The 22,350-nt window shown below is 39.2% G+C and overlaps 1 long non-coding RNA gene across 2 annotated transcripts; it reads right to left on the minus strand.

Annotated features, from left to right (window-relative positions):
* Positions 1-930: 930 nt before the first annotated feature.
* Positions 931-20,432, minus strand: LOC141812413 (uncharacterized). 2 transcript variants are annotated; one of them, XR_012600290.1, is made up of 6 exons: positions 20,266-20,432; positions 20,113-20,165; positions 19,898-20,006; positions 19,409-19,483; positions 2,284-2,358; positions 931-1,233 (listed from the first exon to the last, which is right to left on the minus strand). It is a non-coding gene; the product is annotated as an uncharacterized LOC141812413 (long non-coding RNA). The 2 variants fall into 2 exon arrangements; XR_012600291.1 differs by lacking the exon at positions 2,284-2,358.
* Between the last annotated feature and the right edge of the window lie 1,918 nt (positions 20,433-22,350).

A 22,350-nucleotide genomic window follows, 5' to 3' on the forward strand; every position in this document is an offset into this window, starting at 1 on the left:
TTTATTTGAGTGTCTGTAGTTTGCACTTATATTCGAGTTGTATGGATTTGGATTTTGTGATGATTCCGCTGCGTTATTTCTGGTTTTGTAGACTTGTAGAGTTTAACGTTGTTTTGTTGTAATTTTTTTCGATTTATACACATTATTAAGTGGATATGTATGTGTTGGATTGGTGAGTGACCGTGTAGGCCACATTTCATATAGTTAGTGGTTAAAATTTATGTAATGTACTGTTGATTGGCCGTGTGGGCCTCATGTGTTCAGAAAAGTTGAATTGTTATAGGAGAGATGCTGTCAAATTTTTTCGGGTGGTCGTCTCTCGGGACGTGATAGATCAAGAAGTAACCATGACACAATTTTTACAAGGCTTGAATCAAAAAATTACAATGTGGTGGAGTTGCAACATTATGTTGAGCTCGAGGATATGGTTCATTTGTCCATGAAAGTTGAAAGGCAACTCAAAAGGAAGGGTCCGACCAAGCATGGGAAGAGTTCTAATTCATCCACTTGGAAATCTAGTTGGAGCAAAAGAGATGATAAAAAGTTTCTTCTGAGTGTAAGATTGAGTTTTCTAGGAAAAAGATGCAAGTTCTACTTTGGTCAGAGATAAAGAACCTATCCAATCTTTGGTAAATAGAGATATTAAATGTTTTAAATGCTTGGGGAGGGGGCATATTGTATCATAATGTTCAAACAATAGAGTAATCATTTTACAAGAAAATAATGATATGGAAACTGAGTTTTTTTATTTTCAACAGTTAATGATTCTACTTTTGTATAAGTTTATTTCAACACTAACAAACTTAACCCTAATTTTGTCACGTCCCGGGAGGCCGTCCGAAAAATTTTGACAGCATCTCCCCTGTAACAATGACCTTTCCCTGAATACATATAGATATACAAGCTGCATGCGGCCGTAATATGAACTACATGTCCAACAATACATCACACATACCACAACAAATGAAATCTAAGGCCTACATGGCCACACAACTACAATCACATGCACGAAATAACAAATATGCAACAATAGAAACACATACGTAGTGAAAACATCGAAAATTCGAATAACCACTCGACAACAAATACAAGTCCCACTACACTACAGTCCATGTCCACAACTACAAATCCAAATGGAATATAACTAATAACCATATCAACCAAAGACAACCTCCTGATGTGAGACAGAAGCAGCCAACCGAAACTCCAAGTTCCAAGTAATCTATCTGCTATCTGGGAAGAAAACAAAGTAACCCTAGGGTCTGGGTAGTGAACATTAGATACTCAGTGGGTACAAAAAGTAGTGCATGTAAAGATATTCAGAAGAAATAGCAAGGATATACAAACCAGATAAACATGTACAGATGAATTAAGTAATCATCAATAGGTAGTGGATATCAATAGGGTATCATGTATCAAGGTACTAGAACATGGTATATCAACTGATACAATAAAGGAAGAACCATACTATGAAATAGGTATAGGAATCATAGCATGCAATCATGTATGTAATATCACGCAGTGCAACAATCATAGCAAACAAGTGCAACAGCCACAACCATATCAATAAAGTAAGCTATGTAATAACCTACCAACAAATGCACGTAATATGCATCAACCAATTCAATCAAATGTAAGTCACTGTCTGCACTCGCCACCCCCAGTCACTTCCTCAGGATAGTGAACTGAGGCGCCAAACAGCACATACTGCATAAACTCCAACAACTAACAACTAAAAATAAGTGGGAAGTGGCAATGTAGCAGGAGGGCAATATAGTCAGTCCTGATTGGACCCAACTATAGTGCAACCTCTCACCCATGAGCCACCTCAACCCAGTGTCAGGCAAGAGCCAACAACAAGAACAACCAACAATGCTGTCATTAACCCTACAACTAGTAAATGGATGTATGATGATCATCCCAACATGTAATAGCTAAAATTAATTAGCATGTTCAACAGGAATCAAAAGAGGTCAACATATGTTAATGATACCATAGTTAAAACTATTCTAACCAAGGATAAATCAGATAGAGATTATACAACATGTATCAAGCAACGAATCATACGAATATCAACAGAATGAATGATACAGATAACAAGAGTATTAACATGGTATCACTAGATCATTATAAGGTCAATGGCAGGTATCAAGTAATGATTTTCAAAAGTATCAACTAGATACTAACTCAAACATCATGGATATCAGCAAAATAAATAGAATAATAACAACAACTCATGCACTGGAAAAGAAATCATGTATTGATCAAGTACAGGGTACCCACCTAATCTGACGATCGTCGGCGATAGAACCCCGAGAAATACACTCCAAGTGTAATAGGACCAATCCAATCAGGGTCCTGAAATAAACAACAACACAACACTGATTACCACGATTCTGTAGCAAACTACAGTATCAAATTCTATAATTTAATCTCACTCATCCAATTAAACCTAACCCATGGTTAATGATCAACTTCACATTTTACTTGCAATTAAACTAATGGAAATTCATAATTCCATTTGTTACAATCATATCTAACCTAACCTAACCAACCTAATCTGAATCAACATGTATTAAATTAAATCCCTCCTTATCAAGATCCAATAACACTTAATGAATTTATTCATCTTATTTCATCCTACCCAAACCTTCAACAGATCAGCTTCAATTTGATTTCCACAACACAACAACAACAATCCAACAGTAACTCCTAACATAGCCGAGATCATCCATCCAATTAACTACACAAATCCATAGCTAATCAATATAGATCTAACTAAGGAAGTTTACCTCAGATCAAAACCAATGCTTTGCCCTAGATCTCCATCATTAGTACAACTCATTTCTTGTTCCTCCTTGCTTGCTGCCGCAACCCACTGATAGCTTCAACCAAATCAGCTCACGTCACTGAGCTGTGGAAAGAAACAATCTAGGTCTAAGGAGATTTCAAACAACCAATTCCAACTCAATAAACCGAACAACCAAGACTTAGCTCAAACTAGACTTACCTATCGGCTTCTTCTTCTCCGTTCTTAGCCAACACTGAAAGCACGACCACAATCTGAGGAGAAGAAATTGATCATCAAACCTAACAAAATTTACCACCATCTACCGAGATCCAACTCAAAACTGACCACAAGATCCAAAGAAATTCCACTTACCAATCTTCTTCTCTTTGGCTCCACCGTCTGCTCATGTTTGCCCAAATCGTCGCCGCCCGATCGATGGCAGCTCCGATCGCCAACTCCGTCAGCTCCCAGCTTCAGCATTGGCCAGCACCCTTCTCACAGCTTCGGTGGAGATGGAGGAAGCAGAGTCGCACGATGGGAGGCATCGTCGGAGATGTAGGAAGCAGAATCGTGATTGAGGGTTACTGTAGCCTTCTCAAAGCTTCTTAACGGGTCAAGATCCATAGCCCAATAACCCTATAACCAATAACCCATACCCTAATCCATCATCCTATAACCCTTTAAGACTATTAGATGAATTAGGGTTTGTCCATGAGACTGACTGGGATTTATCATTTTTTTAAATTAAACTCCCTCTTAATCTTTTCTTAACCCATAAAATCAAGGTTAACTTTATTTATGAATAAGTCCCTAGTTTCTGATATTTTACATTCTCCCCTATTAACAAAAATTTGGTCTCTAAATTTATTATCTTCATACTACGATACAGAAATACCATAATAATTAAATTATACCTCCAAAAAACAGATGAGGGTATCGAGCTCAGATAGTATCCTCCAGCTCCCATGTAGCCTCCTCATCCATGTGATGCTGTCATCCGACTTTAACAAGTCGAATGGTTTTGTTCCGCAACTGTTGTTCCTTCCGATCAAGAATCCGACTTTAACAGGTACTTCCCTCAAAACATGTGAAGGATGAGGTACGTATTTCCGCAACATGGATATATGGAATACGCTATGGACACCCGCAAGTGTCGGAGGTAATGCCAAGCGATATGCAACCTCGGCAATCCACTCCAAAATCTCAAACGGTCCGATATATCGCGGAGCCAACTTCCTCTCAACCCAAATCTTTTCACCCCTTTCGTGGGTGAAATATGTAGGAATACATGATCTTCATCCGAAAACTCCAACAGCCAACGTCTCCGATACACATAACTCTTCTGTCTATCCTGAGCCTCTGACATACGACATCTGATAACTCGCACAAGCTCAACATCCCGCTGAATACTCTGCGGACCCAACATCTGCGCTCGCCGACCTCCTCCCACAATATCGGAGATCGGCACGGTCTACCATATAATGCCTCAAACGGAGTCATCTGGAGTAGAATGATAATTATTATTATACGAGAACTCCACTAAGTGTAAATGATCCTCCCAACTACCTCCGAAATCCAAAACACATGCTCGCAACAGGTCCTCAAGAGTCTAAATGGTGTGCTCTGACTGACCATCTGTCTGTAAATAAAATGCTGTGTTGAAATGAAGCTCTGTACCCAATGTCTGCTGCAGACTCTGCCAAAATCACAATGTAAAATGTGGATCTCTGTCTGAAATAATGCTAGTAGGAACTCCATGTAATTTGACGATCTCTCTGCAGTACAGATCTGCCAGACGATCCAGCGAATCAGTCATACGCATTAGAAGAAAATGCACAGATTTGATTAACCGATCAACGATTACCCAAATCGCATCATGACCCTTCCCGGTTCCTGAGTGGAAGTGGGATCTCCTGAAGTAATCCTGCTGCTAGTCTCTAGTGTTCAGTCTTCACTTGCTGACAAACTAAACACCTTGCAATAAAATTCGCAACATCCCTCTTCATACCGTTCCTCCAATAGGAGCGCTTCAGATCTCGATACATACGAGTACCACCCGGATGTATCATAAAGCTAGAGTGATGTGCCTCTTATAATAACTCCTTCACTAGATGCTACTCGGGAACACAGAGTTGTCCTCGAAATCGGAGTACCCCATCAATATCACGAGAAAACTTTGACTGCTGTCCAGAATCCATTCTGCTATAGATTAACTGGATATGCTGATCGCTAGCCTGTGCTGACTTAATTCTCTCCACTAATGCTAACTGAGCAACCATCGAAACTAGAACACCCCGTTGAGTCCGACTGTGCTCCACCAATCCCAAGTCAGAAAACTGCCATGCCAGATCAGTAATGACTACCAACTGACTAGCCAAAATCTCACGAGACTTTCGGCTAAGCGCATCAGCAACCACATTAGCTTTACCTAAGTGGTAGTTAATGGTAAAATCATAATCCTTCAGATACTCCATCCAGCGTCTCTGTCTGAGGTTCAACTCCTTCTGTGTGAACAGGTATTTCAGACTTTATGGTCTGTAAGAATCTCGAACGTGACTCCGTAGAGGTAGTGTTGCCAAATCTTTAGAGCGAAGATAATAGCGACAAGCTCTAAATCGTGTACCGGGTAGTTCTTCTCGTGATCCTTCAGCTGACGAGAAGCACAGGCAACCACCCGATCACGCTACATCAATACTGCCCCCAATCCCTGGAATGACGCATCAGTGTACAATATGAAGCCGTCATCACCAGAAGGAATCACCAGAATTGAGCATTGACTAATCGCTGCTTCAGCTCCTGAAAGCTCGACTCACAAGCCTCTGACCAAAGGAATTTCGCCCCCTTTCTTGGTCAGACGAGTCAGCGATGTAATAATACTAAAAAAATCCTCCACAAATCTCTGATAATAGCCCGCTAAACCTAGAAAACTGAAGGACTTCCTGAACAGACTTGGGCTGTTCCCAATCGATAACTACCTCTATCTTCTGAGGATCTACAGAAATACCTCTACTCGATACAATGTATCCGAGAAATCCTACAGAAGATAACCAGAACACACACTTGCTAAACTTGGCATACAGATGCTCTCAACGTAATGTCTCCAATACGATGCGGAGATGCAGCTCATGTTCTGCCTCTGATCGAGAATATATCAAAATATCTCAATAAAGATAATCACGAACCAGTCTAGATACTCCAAGAAAACCCAGTTCATTAGATCTATAAATATGGCCGGAGCATTGGTGAGACCGAATGACATCACCAAAAACTCATAATGTCCGTACCGAGTGCGAAAGGCTGTGGTCTGAACATTATCATCTCGTACTCTGAGCTGATAACTAGATAACAGATTAATCTTAGAGTACACACATGAACCCTTTAGCTGATCAAATAAATCGTCAATACGAGGCAACGGATATTTATTTTTCGCTGTTATCGTATTCAACTGGCGGTAATCGATGCATAACCTCATGGATTCATCCTTCTTCACAAACAAGACTGGAGCTCCCCACGGTGATACACTGGGATAAACAAAATCCCGATCCAATAACTCCTATAGCTGGATCTTCAGTTCCTCCAACTCCTTCAGAGCCATCCGTGTAATACCCGCAATTTTTCCTTCAAGAATATCTGGATATTTATTTATAAATGATAGATTAATTATGGTAAAAAGAATTAGTATAAAATACTAATTTAGGTTTTAAGAATTAAATAGGCATAAAGTATTGCTTCTTGAGGGGTTAATTTCATGGAGGCTTTGCTAGGAAAAAAGAAAAAAATATGGAGGTGCCGAGGATTGAACCTTGGACCTAAGAAATAGCAAGCTTTAGAAAGTGGATGAGATAACCACAAGTTCTAATATGTTTTTATTATTAGAGGCATAAGGGGTGATAGATTTAAATGGGACATGACATCACTCCTCATTTAATGAAAGGAGTTACAAATGCAAGAGTTAAACTCCCTTCTCTTTATTCCTCTGCCTCAACGAAAATAATAGGATGCATGGCCGAAACTTCATGAATTAGGTGGTGGAGTTAGCTTCATCATGAAGGTATTTTATGTTGTTAATACATGGGGTTATAAAGAGTAAAGAGGGGAGTTACTTAAGCTTAAAGGAGGGAGTTACAAAGAAGCAATGGAAACTGCTTCTCCATGATCTTTTCCCTCACCAAATATTGTTTATTTTCTTGTTATTCTTGCATTTGGCCGAGGGTTGCATGGAGGGAATTACATGAGAAGAATTAAGAGGAAAAAAAATTACTTAAGAAGAGTTAAGTGATGGAGTTACTTAAGGAATGGAGTTACAAAAGAGGTAATAGAAACTCCTTTTCCTCACCGAAATTGAGTTTTCTTCTTTCATTTTATCTTGCCCGAAGGATGCATGGAGGGGGGGGGGGGGGGGGGGGGGGGGGGGTTACATGAGAAGAGTTAAGAGAAAAAGGGAGTTACTCAATGGGAATTAAGGGAGGGAGTTACAAACTTATTCTCTTTTCTTCTCATTTTGTTTTCTCTCTTCATTTGGTTACCGAAACTTTCTACCTCTCCTTTGTTTTCATTTTTGGCCGAGCACTCTTGAAGTCTTTTTCATCCACAAGGTTTCTAAGGGGGTGAATCTAGGAAGGAAACTTGGAAGATTAAGGGAAGGTAAAGAGAAAGTAAGTGTTCTCAAGGTTTTTCTTTTTCCTCTCCCTTCTATCTCTCTTTTCTCTTTTGGCCAAGAGGTCCTAAGGGTTCTTCCCTCACCAAGTTCTCTAGGTAAGGAAGTTAAGGCAAAGGCTAGGGAGGCTTTGGGGGAAACAAGGAGAAATACCAAGGCGGAAACAAGTAAAAAGGGGTTCTCATCTCCTTTTTGTTAGGGTAAAATCTAAGACTCTAAGAACCCAAAAAGTAAGTTCTTCTCACATGCAACATATTAGTTATGTTGTCTATTTCATGAAATTTGCTATGTAGTGTTTTTATGAAATTTGCTATATTGTGGATTCCATGAAATTTTCTAATGCTTATGTATTTGGTTGCAAGATCATGAAGACACCCATTTTTAGGGTTTGGCTCAAGGCATGTTAGAAGTCTAGATGATGTGCTAAATTCTATCTAAGGACATCTTAGGATATTGGAGATTTTAACATGATCTAGGATTCTATATGAATTGATCTAACCAAAAGAATCATGTTTGAAGATTTTGGTCATAACTTGTTTTAGGGCTTTTAAGTTAAGTTTTTAATCAAGTTATGTTGCAAATCCTATAACATGTTTTCTTTCAAAGTTCAAGGATGCATGTAGTTGAAAATTTAAGGATTTTCCTGATTTAGAGCATTCGGCCAAATCAAGGAAAAGAAAAGATTAAATGTTTTTTTTTAAACTTGTCTAAAAGATTTATAGGTTAAATAAGGTTTCCTTAACATGATTTAGAGTTATTATGGTAAAAACTTAACTCTTGTTGGTTACTTTAAGTTTCGGCCAAGTTAGGGTTTGAAACTTAGGTTATGATTTTAATACCTAGCTATGGCTTAGTTAATGGTTTTATTGATGTTAAGTGTTATCTCATGCTAATGTATCATGTTATGATAGTAAATATTTGAATGTTCATCATGTTATATGAATGATGAAATGATAAGGAACATTCAAAATGGAAGAAAAGAAAAAGAAAGTTGTTTTACTTTAATGCATGGCTTGTACCGGACCCAGAAGTACGTAAGAAAGGTGGTCCAAGGGATGGGCAATACGCCCTTAGGTCGAAGTACGGGTGAAGACCTAGGTTGAAGGACGGGTGAAGACCTAGTTCCCTAGGGGGTTCGGGATTTGCTACCCGTATCTTATTAGGAATGCGCGCAAAATGATGAATGAATGGGTACAAGCCGGGGACCCCAATAATGAATATGATTATGTTTATCTAATATGATAATATATTTTGAAAAAAAACATTTTCATCATATTTGCATATGATATGATATGAATGTTAAGGTGAATGAATGTTTACATGCTTACATGTAAATGTTAATGTGCTTCTATGTTATATGTTAGAGATGTTATGCTTGTGGCGTTCGGATTTTTGTGAGTAGGAAAGGAACTTACTAAGCCTTGTGCTTATAGATTCTTTCTTATGTTGCAGATCCAATTAACAGGCACTGAGCAAGGGGAAGCAGCAGGAAGGGCTGAACTGATGTGTGTGGTGGTGACTTGACAAAGTCCTGGCCATGCAAAATTTTATATATGCATGCTGGTTGTGTTTTGTTGAAAAACTATCATGATTAATTGTTTTCTGGTTAAAACTTATCATCTAGACATACATGCAAACTATGTTTTATTTATCATATACGAAATCTCTGTTATGTTATAGTGTTTTTCGCTGCAAAGTTTTGAGATTTTTCGTATGTGATATTGATATGTATGAATGAAAGTTAAACTGTAGCGTCCGTCTAGGCCACGTAAGGGCGGGCGTTACAGATTGGTATCAGAGCTAAAGTCATCTCACTACACACACATCAAGCCTGCATCCTGCCGCTTCCAAGTAAGTAAGAATTCTATGCTTACCTTGCTTAATGTTTAAATGATAATGTTATGTTTGAATAGAACATATATGATAGAAGCATGATCTTACATGAGCTACTGGTAATTCTTATATGTACAGTATGGCAGAGAGGCTGCTGGCTGAGTTGGAGGCAGTGGAGTATAGCCCAACTCTGGGAGTGCAGGGCGTTATGGGCAAACTAGATCGAGTTTTCTGGAAACTCGAGCAGGAAGGATTTCCTGTGATTGACGACCACCGTATTGGGGCACTGATGCGTGCTTTGCCCGAGCGCGCTAGAGCGGTAGCACACCAGATGTGGGGCCAGCATGACTATCGCCTCACATACGCAGAGTTGTGCAAACAACTGCTGCGTCAGGAGTTTCCGGAAGATCTGGGAGAATCTGAGTCTGATGATCCTGAGGACAGCGAAGAGGATCCAGAGATTCTGGAGTATTTTGAGTCTGAAGGGGAGCCAGAGTTCGAAGAGGACCCTGAGTTCGATGGAGTCTTTGAGGATGATCCCGTGATGATTGAGGATGTTCCGGAGGACGATCCGGGGATGATGGAGATGTTTGAGATGGGTCTAGAGGAGCTGGTGATGATGGAGATGGACCCGGAGGTGGACCTTGATGAGATAGAGGACATCGATCTGGATCCAAGAATCAACCCCAACGACATTATAGATATGGAGTGGGGTTTCGATGAGGATCCCATGGAGCTAGATCTGGATCTGGAAGGAGAAGATTCAGACGAGGATCTAGAGGATACAGTAGTGGACCCTGAAGAGGCACCAGAGAACTATCCTCCCATGGTTCCTAGTCCCTCTAAGGAGAAGGAGGATCTTGTGAAGACCATGAAGATAGGTCTTGTACTTACCACTGCTGTGATGTCCTTTGTTGTAGGAGCGGTGACTACATGTCTAGCTACTAAGTAAAGTAAAGTCACTGTAGTATGCGTGAACCAAGTTTACATATGAAGTAAAAGTTCTGTTGTCATGAATAAAATGTTTTGGTCAATAAAGGTGAAGGGGTATTGACAAATATTTTATTTATTGACACCCTTAGGGATAGGCATAGGTTGTCATATCGACTAAGTTAGTATTAATCAAGATTGCAGAAAGAGATACTGCGATCTGGTAGAAGTGATGTCATTCATCCGTATGTTGTGTACCGTATTAATCAAGATTGCAGAAGGAAAATTCTTACTGCGATCTGATAGTATGTGAGTACTTGACATGCAGGATTATGTTGTCACATAGGGAATAGTACAATTACAGGATTACTTGACAAGGGTTTTATTCGCCCTAGTCATTCCCCATGGGGAGCTCCAGTACTATTTGTCAAGAAAAAGGATGGAACTATGCGTCTGTGCATAGATTATCGGGCACTAAATAATGTGACGATCAAGAACAGATATCCTCTTCCAAGGATAGATGATCTGTTCGATCAATTGAAGGGAGCCACGGTCTTTTCGAAGATTGATCTCAGGTCTGGCTATCATCAAGTGAAGGTGAAACCAGAGGATATTCCGAAGACAGCGTTCCGAACAAGATATGGACACTTTGAGTTCGTAGTAATGCCGTTCGGAGTAACCAATGCTCCTGCTATGTTCATGGACCTGATGAATCGGGTATTTTCGGCATTTCTCGACAAATTTGTAATCGTCTTCATCGACGATATCCTTGTCTATTCGAGGAATCAAGAAGAGCATGCCAAACACCTGAAGACGGTGTTGCAGATTCTTCGGGAAAAGCAATTATATGCTAAATTTTCCAAATGTGAATTCTGGTTGGAGCAAGTATCTTTTCTGGGTCATATTATTTCCAAGGATGGAGTTATGGTGGACCCGAGGAAGATAGAAGCTGTGAGTAACTGGAGCAGGCCAAAGAATGCTAGCGAAGTCAGGAGTTTTCTCGGATTAGCGGGTTATTACCGTAAGTTCGTAGAAGACTTCTCCAGAATCGCAGCACCTATGACAACTCTTACCAAGAAGAACAAGAAATATATATGGACTGAAGATTGTGAGAAGAGTTTCTTGGAGTTGAAAAGAAGACTGACAAATGCTCCAATCCTTACTCTTCCGGAAAATAATAAGAGCTTCGATATGTACAGCGATGCCTCCCGATTGGGACTCGGGGCTGTACTTATGCAGAGTGGTAAAGTTATTGCCTATGCCTCTAGGCAACTTAAGGAGCATGAAAAGAATTATCCCACTCATGATCTGGAACTAGCAGCGGTGGTCTTCGCTCTGAAGGTATGGAGGCATTATCTATATGGAGCGCAGTGTAAAATTTACACAGATCACCAGAGTCTGCGATATTTCTTCACGCAAAAGGATCTCAATATGAGACAACGCAGATGGCTGGAGCTGGTGAAGGACTATGACTGTGAAATTTTCTATCATCCGGGTAAGGCCAACAAAGTGGCAGATGCACTCAGTAGGAAGTCTAGTGCCACTTTGATGTCCTTATCGGTATTATCACGGCCGCTGGAGAAGGAAATTATTAGCTATGGGATCGAGGTTATCTCTGGACAACTTTCAACCATGGCAATAGTACCAGCACTGTTTGATGATATATTAGACAAACAGAATAGTGATCCAGGTCTCCAGAAGATCAAGCAAGAGATACAAGAAGGAAAAGGCGAAGGTTTTCGGATCGCCGATAACGGGGTATTATATCTTAGGGATCGGTTGTGTATCCCTAACGATCCGGAACTGCGTAAGAAAATTCTAGAAGAAGCTCATGGAACTCCCTACGCTATGCATCCAGGATCCACCAAAATGTATCAAGATCTGAAAGGAAGATTTTGGTGGTTCGGTATGAAGAGGGATGTAGCTAAGCATGTCAGTACCTGCCTGACCTGCCAGCAAGTTAAAGCAGAGCACCAGAGGCCTGGAGGAGTTCTGCAACCAATTCAAATTCCGGAGTGGAAATGGGAAGATATCTCTATGGATTTCATTTCAGGTCTTCCCAGGACTACAAACGGATATGATGCAATATGGGTTATAGTTGATAGACTGACGAAGTCAGCACATTTTCTAGCAATCAAGATGACGTATTCTATTGAGCAACTGGCTCAATTATATGTTAAGGAGATCATCAGATTGCATGGTATTCCCAAGACCATTATCTCAGATAGGGATGGTCGATTTACTTCACAATTTTGGGAATGTGTCCATAAGGCCCTCGGCACGAAGCTAAAATTCAGTACTGCCTTTCACCCTCAAACAGATGGACAAACAGAAAGGGTGAACCAAGTATTGGAAGATATGTTAAGGGCTTGTGCCTTGGATTTCAAAGGAAGTTGGTGTCGATATTTGTGCTTAGCGGAATTCGCTTATAATAATAGCTACCAAGCTACTATTGGAATGACACCATATGAAGCTTTGTATGGGAGGAGATGTAGATCTCCGATCTGTTGGTATGAAGGTGGTGAGAAGAAAGAAATGGGACTCCAAACGGATTTCATCAATGACACCACCCAAGCCATACAGAGTATCCGCCAACGGATAGAGACTGCTCAGAGCCGGCAGAAGAATTATGCCGATCAACGGCGGAGGCCATTGGAATTTAATGTCGGGGATTTTGTTTTTCTCCGAGTAGCTCCTATGAAGGGAATTATGAGGTTCGGGAAGAAAGGAAAACTGAGTCCGCGATACGTGGGACCATACAAGATCTTGAATAGAGTCGGCAAAGTGGCTTATGAACTCGAGCTACCTCAGGAAATGACCGCTATTCACAATGTGTTTCATGTATCGATGTTAAAGAAGTGTATTTCCAATGCAGACAAGGTGATTGAGCCACAGGCAGTTCAAATCCAGGAGGATCTAAGTTATGAAAGTAGACCCTTACGGATCCTGGATCGAGATGTCAAGAGACTAAGGAACAAAGAAGTACCGTTAGTCAAAGTTTTGTGGCGAAATCAACAGTCTGAGGAAGTCACATGGGAACGTGAAGAAGATATGAAACGAAGATATCCAGAATTATTCTAAGTTCGAGGACGAACTTTTTAGAAGGTATGGAGGATTGTAATACCCACAATTTTTCCTTCAAGAATATCTGGACATTTATGTATAAATGATAGATGAATTATGGTAAAAAAAAAAGAATTAGTATAAAATACTAATTTAGGTTTTAAGAATTAAATAGGCCTAAAGTATTGCTTCTTGAGGGGTTAATTTCATGGAGGCTTTGCTAAAAAAATATGGAGGTGCCAAGGATTGAACCTTGGACCTAATGTATAGCAAGCTTTAGTAATTGCATGAGTTAACCATAAGAGCTAATGATTGTTTCTTGTTAGAGACATAAGGGAAATGAATTTAAATGCGAGATGACATCATCTTCATTAAATGCAAGGAGTTACACATGCAAGGTTTAAACTCCACTTCCTTCTTTCATTTTCCTTCAACGAAAATATGAGAATATGTGGCCAAAATTTCATAACATATTAGTTATGTTGTCTATTTCATGAAATTTGCTATGTAGTGTTTTTATGAAATTTGCTATATTGTGGATTCCATGAAATTTTCTAATGCTTATGTATTTGGTTGCAAGATCATGAAGACACCCATTTTTAGGGTTTGGCTCAAGGCATGTTAGAAGTCTAGATGATGTGCTAAATTCTATCTAAGGACATCTTAGGATATTGGAGATTTTAACATGATCTAGGATTCTATATGAATTGATCTAACCAAAAGAATCATGTTTGAAGATTTTGGTCATAACTTGTTTTAGGGCTTTTAAGTTAAGTTTTTAATCAAGTTATGTTGCAAATCCTATAACATGTTTTCTTTCAAAGTTTAAGGATGCATGTAGTTGAAAATTTAAGGATTTTCCTGATTTAGAGCATTCAGCCAAATCAAGGAAAAGAAAAGATTAAATGTTTTTTTAAACTTGTCTAAAAGATTTAGAGGTTAAATAAGGTTTCCTTAACATGATTTAGAGTTCTTATGGTAAAAACCTAACTCTTGTTGGTTACTTTAAGTTTCGGCCAAGTTAGGGTTTGAAACTTAGGTTATGATTTTTAATACTTAGCTATGGCTTAGTTAATGGTTTTATGAACTTGTATGATGGTTAGAGGTTATATGGTTAAAACTAGCCATGTTCTTTTTACGATAAGTTTCAGCCATGTGTAATTAAAGGGTTCTAAGTTATGCTCTAAACAAGTTTTGTTCACAAATGATATATGATAATGCCATAGAGTAAATTAGCTTCATGTGTTGAAAGAAACTTATGGTTTCCATGAAGATAAATTTCGGCTAAATAAGAAGTTCAGGGTTTTTCGTAACTAAACATGTCTAGGTTTAAGTGGAATAAATTCATATGACAGGATAATGGAAATCATAAGATTTGACCAACCCTATGAGAATTTAGGTTGGTTGAATAAGGGTTTCCGAGGATGTCATATATGATGTTAAGTGTTATCTCATGCTAATGTATCATGTTATGATAGTAAATATTTGAATGTTCATCATGTTATATGAATGATGAAATAATAGGGAACATTCAAAATGAAAAAAAGAAAAAGAAAACTGTTTTACTTTAATGCATGGCTTGTACTGGACCCTGAAGTACGTAAGTGAAGGTGGTCCAAGGGATGGGCTCCAATACGCCCCTAGGTCGAAGTACAGGTGAAGACCTAGGTCGAAGGACGGTTGAAGACCTAGTTCCCTAGGGGGTTCGGGATTTGCTAACCTGGATCGATTAGGGATGCACGCAAAATGATGAATGAATGGGTACAAGCCGGGGACCCCAAACAACGAATATGATTATGTTTATCTAGTATGATAATATATTTTGAAAAAAAACATATTTCATCAATTTGAATGCATATGATATGAATGCTAAGGTGAATGAATGTTTAAATGCTTCTTGTAAAAGTTAATGTGCTTTTATGCTTATATGTTCGGATTTTTGTGAGTAGGAAAGGAACTTACTAAGTCTTGTACTTATAGATTTCTTTCGTATGTTGCAGATCCAATTAACAGGCATTTGCAAGGGGAGGCAGCAGGAGTGGGCTGAAACTGATGTGTGTGGTGGTGACTTGGCAGAGTCCTGGCCATACAAAATTTTATATGTGCATGCTGATTGTTGTTTTGTTGAAAACTATCATGTTAAATTGTTTTCTAATTAAACTTATTATCTAGACATTACATGCAAACTATGTTTTATTTATCGCATATGAAATCTCTGTTATGTTATAATGTTTTCCGTTGCAAAGTTTTGAGATTTTTCGTATGTGGTATTAATATGTATGAATGAAAGATAAACTGTAGCGTCCGTCTAGGCCCACGTAAGGGCGGGTGTTACAATCCGATACGGAGCCTTAGACATTGGTGCAATGCTTGGAATCACCTCAATAGTGAACTGGACCTGCCTCTAAGGTGGCAAGCTAGGAAGCTCGTCCGAAAAAACATCCTGATAGTCGCGGATGATACGTACATCAGAAAGACTAGAAATCCTAACTTCCTCTGCTTGCTTCAGAAATAATAGATACCATCGACATCCACCGTTTAACATCTTTTGCACTTGTATGGCAGAAATAATGGATACGACATCACTCTAAGTACTCGCATATTCTCAAGTGGGTTGATCCGGAGGTCGGAAGGTAACCACTCTGGCTCGGCAATCCACGGTAGCATAATAGGTAGCTAACCAGTCCATCCCCAGAATGATGTCAAACTCCATCAAATCCAGCACCTGAAGGTCCACTATAAGAGTATGACCGTCGAAATCCAACGGACATCCCCTAATTTCCTGGTTTGTAATCAGCATTTCACCCGAAGGTAAAGAGACTGCCAGACTACATTATTTAATCATAGGTATTTATCCAATTTTCCTCAGAAATAATCGAGATATAAAGGAATGCGAACTACCCGTATCTATCAAAATATCAGAAAATATATCATAAACCTTAACCATACCACGGATGATCGATCCATCGGCCCGCTACGCCTCCTCTTGCGTGATGGCATATGCACGACCAACCTCTATGCTGGATGGCTGTGCAGTTGGTTGAGAGATAGCAGGCACAAATGTCGGCGGTTGAACATAATAAGGAGATACACCGTAAGAAGTCGGTACTACTGGTGGCCACTGTTGCATCGGAACACTGCGTAACGAATCTCTAGCTGGGAATCTGCTGGTAGTACTATATAATCTCTTCCCTGAATCTGATACATCCGTCCAGTTGTAGGTAGAGATCTTTGCTATTGAGCTGCTCTGTATCTCGTTGGTACCCTCGGCTGTCCCGGTTTTGTGGATCGTCCTCCAGAAGCAGAAGTATTCGTGCGCTCCAACTGAGCTCTCTGAGGGCAGTCACCAATCATGTGACCAGGTTGTTTGCAATAATAGCAAACAGCATAATCGGATGGGCAATCTAAAACTCGACTATCAGATCCACAACGATAATACTTCCTCTCTGCAATTTCCTTTGAGAACCACTCGAAGATCCAACAGATCGTTTCCCTTTCTATCATCTGGAAGAATCCTGGGTACCAGACCCCTAAGCTAGTCTCTTCTGACTTGAACTCTGTGAACTCTGCCCTTTGACTTTTCTACGTCCCTCTCCTGAGTCACCTGCCTCTGTGTCGTCTTAATAACCAGAGCTCAGTCTAGTGCCTCTCTATATGTGGTGACTGTGCAGCTAGATATCTTCAGCCGAATGTATGCCAGTCCCTGAATAAACTGGTGCATCAGACACGGTCCTAAGCTACCATCTATGGGAAGAACTCCGAAAGTTTCGAGAACTTCGTATGGTACTTAGTAACTGAACAATCACCCTGCTTAAGCTTTAGAAATTCCTGACGCTAAGTCACACAGAATGCCTCAAAAAGTACTCCCTCTCGAAAGCCTCTTTGAAAGATGACCACAATAAGCTCTAATCTCCGAGTACTGTCCGCTTAGTCTTTCACCATGTGACAGCCTGATCATGAAGATGGAATACAGCTAACTCAACTTGCTCTGCCTCAGTGCAAGTGATATACGTGAAAGTATCAGTCACGTTCTTCAACCAAGAACGTGCGAGCCATGGGTCAGGTCCCTCATGGAATAGAGTCATCCGATCCTTTACGGATTTCGCCAGTGCTAGAATCCAGCTCTTAGCCCTAGTCTTGCTAACTGTAGCGAGTACCGAATCAGGTAATGGTATCTATGAACTATCAACAACATGCTCGAAAATCTCTGACTTTACTAGATCAATAGGTCGTCTCGACGGTCGACCTCGTCCTCAATTTTTATGGGTCATAATAACACCTGGTAATATACAACTACTATAAATTTCTAGAATAGAAATAAATGTACTAGAAATTTACTTACAACTGCTTGGAGAATTCGTACCGCTGTCTGTCCATCTCATAACTTAGATCTAGTAAACAAATTTGACACCCGCCGACACGATGACAAACTCGAACACTAGACCAAAAACTAAATACTTAGCCTAATATGCTCTGATACCAAACAATTAGTATCAGATAAACCTACAAATGTGATGGTAACTCCCGAAACACCAACAAATCTGATGGACACCGAAAAATGGACACAAATGCAACGATAACGACAATTCCGAAATGAACTAACCTTGCTCTGATACCACTAAATTGGTATCAGATAAACCACTAATGCAATGAAAAATCCCCAAAACTAACCTCAGCTCTAATACCACTAAATTGTCACATCCCGGGAGGTCGTCCGAAAAATTTTGATAGCATCTCCCCTATAACAATGACCTTTCCCTGAATACATACAGATATACAAGCCACATGCAGCCGTAATATGGACTACATGTCCAATAATACATCACACATACCACAACAAATGAAATATAAGGCCTACACGGCCACACAACTACAATCACATGCACGAAATAACAACTATGCACAACAATAGAAACACATACGTAGCGAAAACATCAAAAATTTGAATAGCCACTCGACAGCAAACACAAGTCCCAATACACTACAGTCCATGTCCACAAGTACAAATCTAAAATGGAATACAACTACTAACCATACCAACCAAAGTAACCTCTTGATGTGAGACAGAAGCAGCCAAAACTCCAAGCTCCAAGTAACCTATCTGCTACTTGGGAAGAAAACAAAGTAACTCCAGTGTCTGGGTAGTGAGTATTAGATACTCAGTGGGTACAGAAAGTAGTACATGTAAAGATAATCAGAAGAAATAGCAAGGATATACAAACCAGATAAACATGTACAGGTAGTGGATATCAATAGGGTATCATTTATCAAGGTATTAGAACATGGTATATCAATTGATACAATAAAGGAAGAACCATACTGTGCAACAGGTATAGGAATCATAACATATAATCATGTATGTAATGTCAAGCAGTGCAACAATCATAGCAAACAAGTGCAACAACCACAACCATATGAATAAAGTAAACTATGTAATAACCTACCAACAAATGCATGTAATATGCATCAACCATTTCAATCAAATGCAAATCACTGTCTGCACTCGCCATCCCTAATCACTTCCTCAGGATAGTGAACTGAGGCGCCAAATAGGACATACTGCGTAAACTCCAACAACTGACCACTAAAAATAAGTGGGGAGTGGCAGTGTAGCAGGAGGGCAATATAACCAGCCTGGTTGCACTCAACTATAGTGCAACCTCTCACCCATGAGCCACCTCAACTTGGTGTCAAGCAAGAGTCAACAACAAGAACAGCCAACAATGCTGTCATCAACCCTACAACTAGTATATGGATGTATGATGATCATCCCAATATGTAATAGCTAAAATTAATTAGCATGCTCAATAGGAATCAACATAGGTTAACATATGTCAATGATTCCATAGTTAAAACTATTCTAACCACGGATAGATCAGATAGAGATCATACAATATGTATTAAGCAACGAATCATACGAATATTAACAGAATAAATGATACAGATAACATGAGTATCAACATGGTATCACTAGATCACTATAAGATCAACGGCAGGTATCAAGCAATGATTTTCAAAAGTATCAACTAGATACTAACTCAAACATCATGGATAACAGCAGGATAAACAGAATAATAACAGCAACTCATGCACTGGAAAAGAAATCTTGTATTGACCAAGTATAGGATACCCACCTGATCTGATAATCGTCGACAATAGAACCTTGAGAAATACACTCCAAGTGTAATAGAACCAATCCAATCAGGGTCCTGAAATAAACGACAACACAACACTGATTACCACGATTCTATAGCAAACTACAGTATCAAATTCTATAGTTTAATCTCACTCATCCAATTAAACCTAACCATTGGTTAATGATCAACTTCACGGTTTACTTACAATTAAATTAACAGAAATTCATAATTCCATTTGTTACAATCATATGTAACCTAACCTAACAACCTAATCCGAATCAACATGTATTAAATTAAATCCCTCCTTATCAAGATCCAACTACACTTAATGAATTTATTCATCTTATTCCATCCTACCCAAACCTTCAACAGATCGGCTTCAATTTGATTTCCACAACACAACAACAACAATCCAACAGTAACTCCTAACATAGCCAAGATCATCCATCCAATTAACTACACAACAATCTAACTAAGGAAGTTTACCTCAGATCAAAACCAATGCTTTGCCCTAGATTCGGTTCAACTCATTTCTTCTTCCTCCTTGCTTGCTACTGCAACCCACCGATAGCTTCAACCAAATTAGCTCACCTCACTGAGTTGTGAGAAGAAACAATACAGATCTAAGGAGATTTCAAACAATCTAACCAATTCCAACTCAAGAAACTGAACAACCAAGACCTAGCTCAAACTAGACTTACCTATCGGCTTCTTCTTCTTCGTTCTTAGCCAACACCGAAAGCATGACCACAATCTGAGGAGAAGAAATTGATCATCAAACCTAACAAAATTTACCACCATCTACCGAGATCCAACTCAAAACCAACCACAAGATCCAAAGAAATTCCACTTACCAATCTTCTTCTCTTTGGCTCCACCGTCAGCTTGCGTTTGCCCAAATCGCCGCCGCCCGATCGATGCCAGCTTCGATCGCCGACTCCCTCAGTTCCCAGCTCTGACGTTGAGCGCCCTTCTCACGACTTCGGTGGAGATGGAGGAAGCAGAGTCGAGCGATGGGAGGCGTCGGCGGAGATGTAGGAAGCAGAATCGCGATTGAGGGTTACTGTAGCCTTCTCAAAGCTTCTTAATGGGTCAAGATCCACAACCCAATAACTCTATAACAAATAACCCATTACACTAATCCATCATCCTATAACCCTTTAAGACTATTAGATGAATTAGGGTTTGATTAATCAAATCAAATCAAATCAACCTTAGAGTTAATTTTAATTAAACTCCCTCTTAATCTTTCCTTAACCCATAAAATCAAGGTTAACTTTATTTACAAATAAGCCCCTAGTTTTCGGTATTTTACAAATTTCTAGTGTTAAATCTCTTTTGCAGGATTATATTAAAAAATTTAATTATTTTTTAAAATATTTTATTCATTATTAAAATTTTTAAAATACTTTTAATATTTAACAACTATTAATACATTATATTTATAACTATTATATAATTAATAGTTATACAATAACTGATAATTAATCTACGATAAAAAAATATCTATTTAAAGAGTAAAAAATTATTGTTAATAAAGTCATGACCCTCCATACCCTAGCGAGGTCGCGACACCCTCTTAGACCTAATGACACCCAGTCGCTAGGTCTCAACGACCTCGCAGTCACGATGTCACAGCGAGGTCATGACACCCTCATCACCATGATGCCAATAGGATATCAGTGTCAAACCCGAGTAAGAATAGAAATACCGCCCATTTCGATGACAATGGAATATTTCAAACTATGATTTACAAGGAGATGGAAACATATATTTATTCACAATATTACCTAAATAATTGGATCAAAAACCAAAGATGTCATGAGATTTGTCTCATACTTCTTGCCCAATAATCAAATTGTTTGACTTTTATATTTTTCTTCATCTTTATGTTGTTGTGTTGATTAAATATTGGCCTAGTTGAACATAAAGGACAGTAAGGCTAGATGAGAATCAAAGAGATCAATAAATAAATAATTTAAAATGAACAAAAATCTAAATCACAAAATCAAGATGAAAATTAAAACTCACATAGAAAAATTAAAGAGCTACAAGATAGCATAAAACATCCTATGGAATTTATGCATTTTAACATTTTTAGAGAGCATGGATGGAATTGAGAGACATGTTCTTCTTAGACACAAGATTATTTCTTATTCATATTTCTTCCTTGTTGATGATGTTGTTTTTCCCCTCAATTCACATGAAAACATACATCTACGATTACTCGAAGAGCTAGTAGATTATCAAATTTGCATGAAAGTAAAGTACAGGAAGAAATGAAGAGACTATCTTATCGCTTAGCCTCGATCCTCGACCTCCAGAATTTGCTACTACACATCTGCCTGACCTGCCTAGACTTCCCGCTAGACACCTGCTCCACCTAACCTGCCTGGACTTCCACTGCCATGCATCTGTTCCACATAACCTGTCTGGACTTTCACCTGGTGCACTTGATCTGCAAAAACTCCTGCCTAGTTCTCCAAATCAAGACTTCAGTTGTCTATCTTCCAGCCAGGGCTTCCATTGTCTAGATTTCATTAGGACTTGTCTGTGCCTAGCCTCAAATAAAACTTTCCTGTGCTCCCTGCACACTTATATTAATACGTTAGAAATCACCACACACTTAACTTAAACCTCTTGTCATTATCAAAATTAAGGTTCAATTATTTGGTGCTCCCTACACCAACAGTTAGACCTATAGAGTAAGATTTAGGTAAGTTTAGTAGGTCAGACAGACTACTGTTAGGCTTAAATTGTTTGTTTGTGTGTATGTTGATCTTGTAGGAACCAAGAGCTGGAAGCAAGATGGAGGAAGCATAAGAAGACCAAATAGAAGTAGTTGAACCAAGCCCATGTTCAGCTCAGGTCAAACCCAAGTTGACTGGATCCTGGAGCCCGAATGTTACTCCAGGAGCCCAGACAATCCAAGCACCCCT

This window comes from Curcuma longa, chromosome 19 (assembly GCF_044706935.1).
Source record: "Curcuma longa cultivar G26 ecotype Majalengka, Jawa Barat chromosome 19, ITB_CL_G26_1.1, whole genome shotgun sequence".
Lineage (NCBI taxonomy): Eukaryota > Viridiplantae > Streptophyta > Magnoliopsida > Zingiberales > Zingiberaceae > Curcuma > Curcuma longa.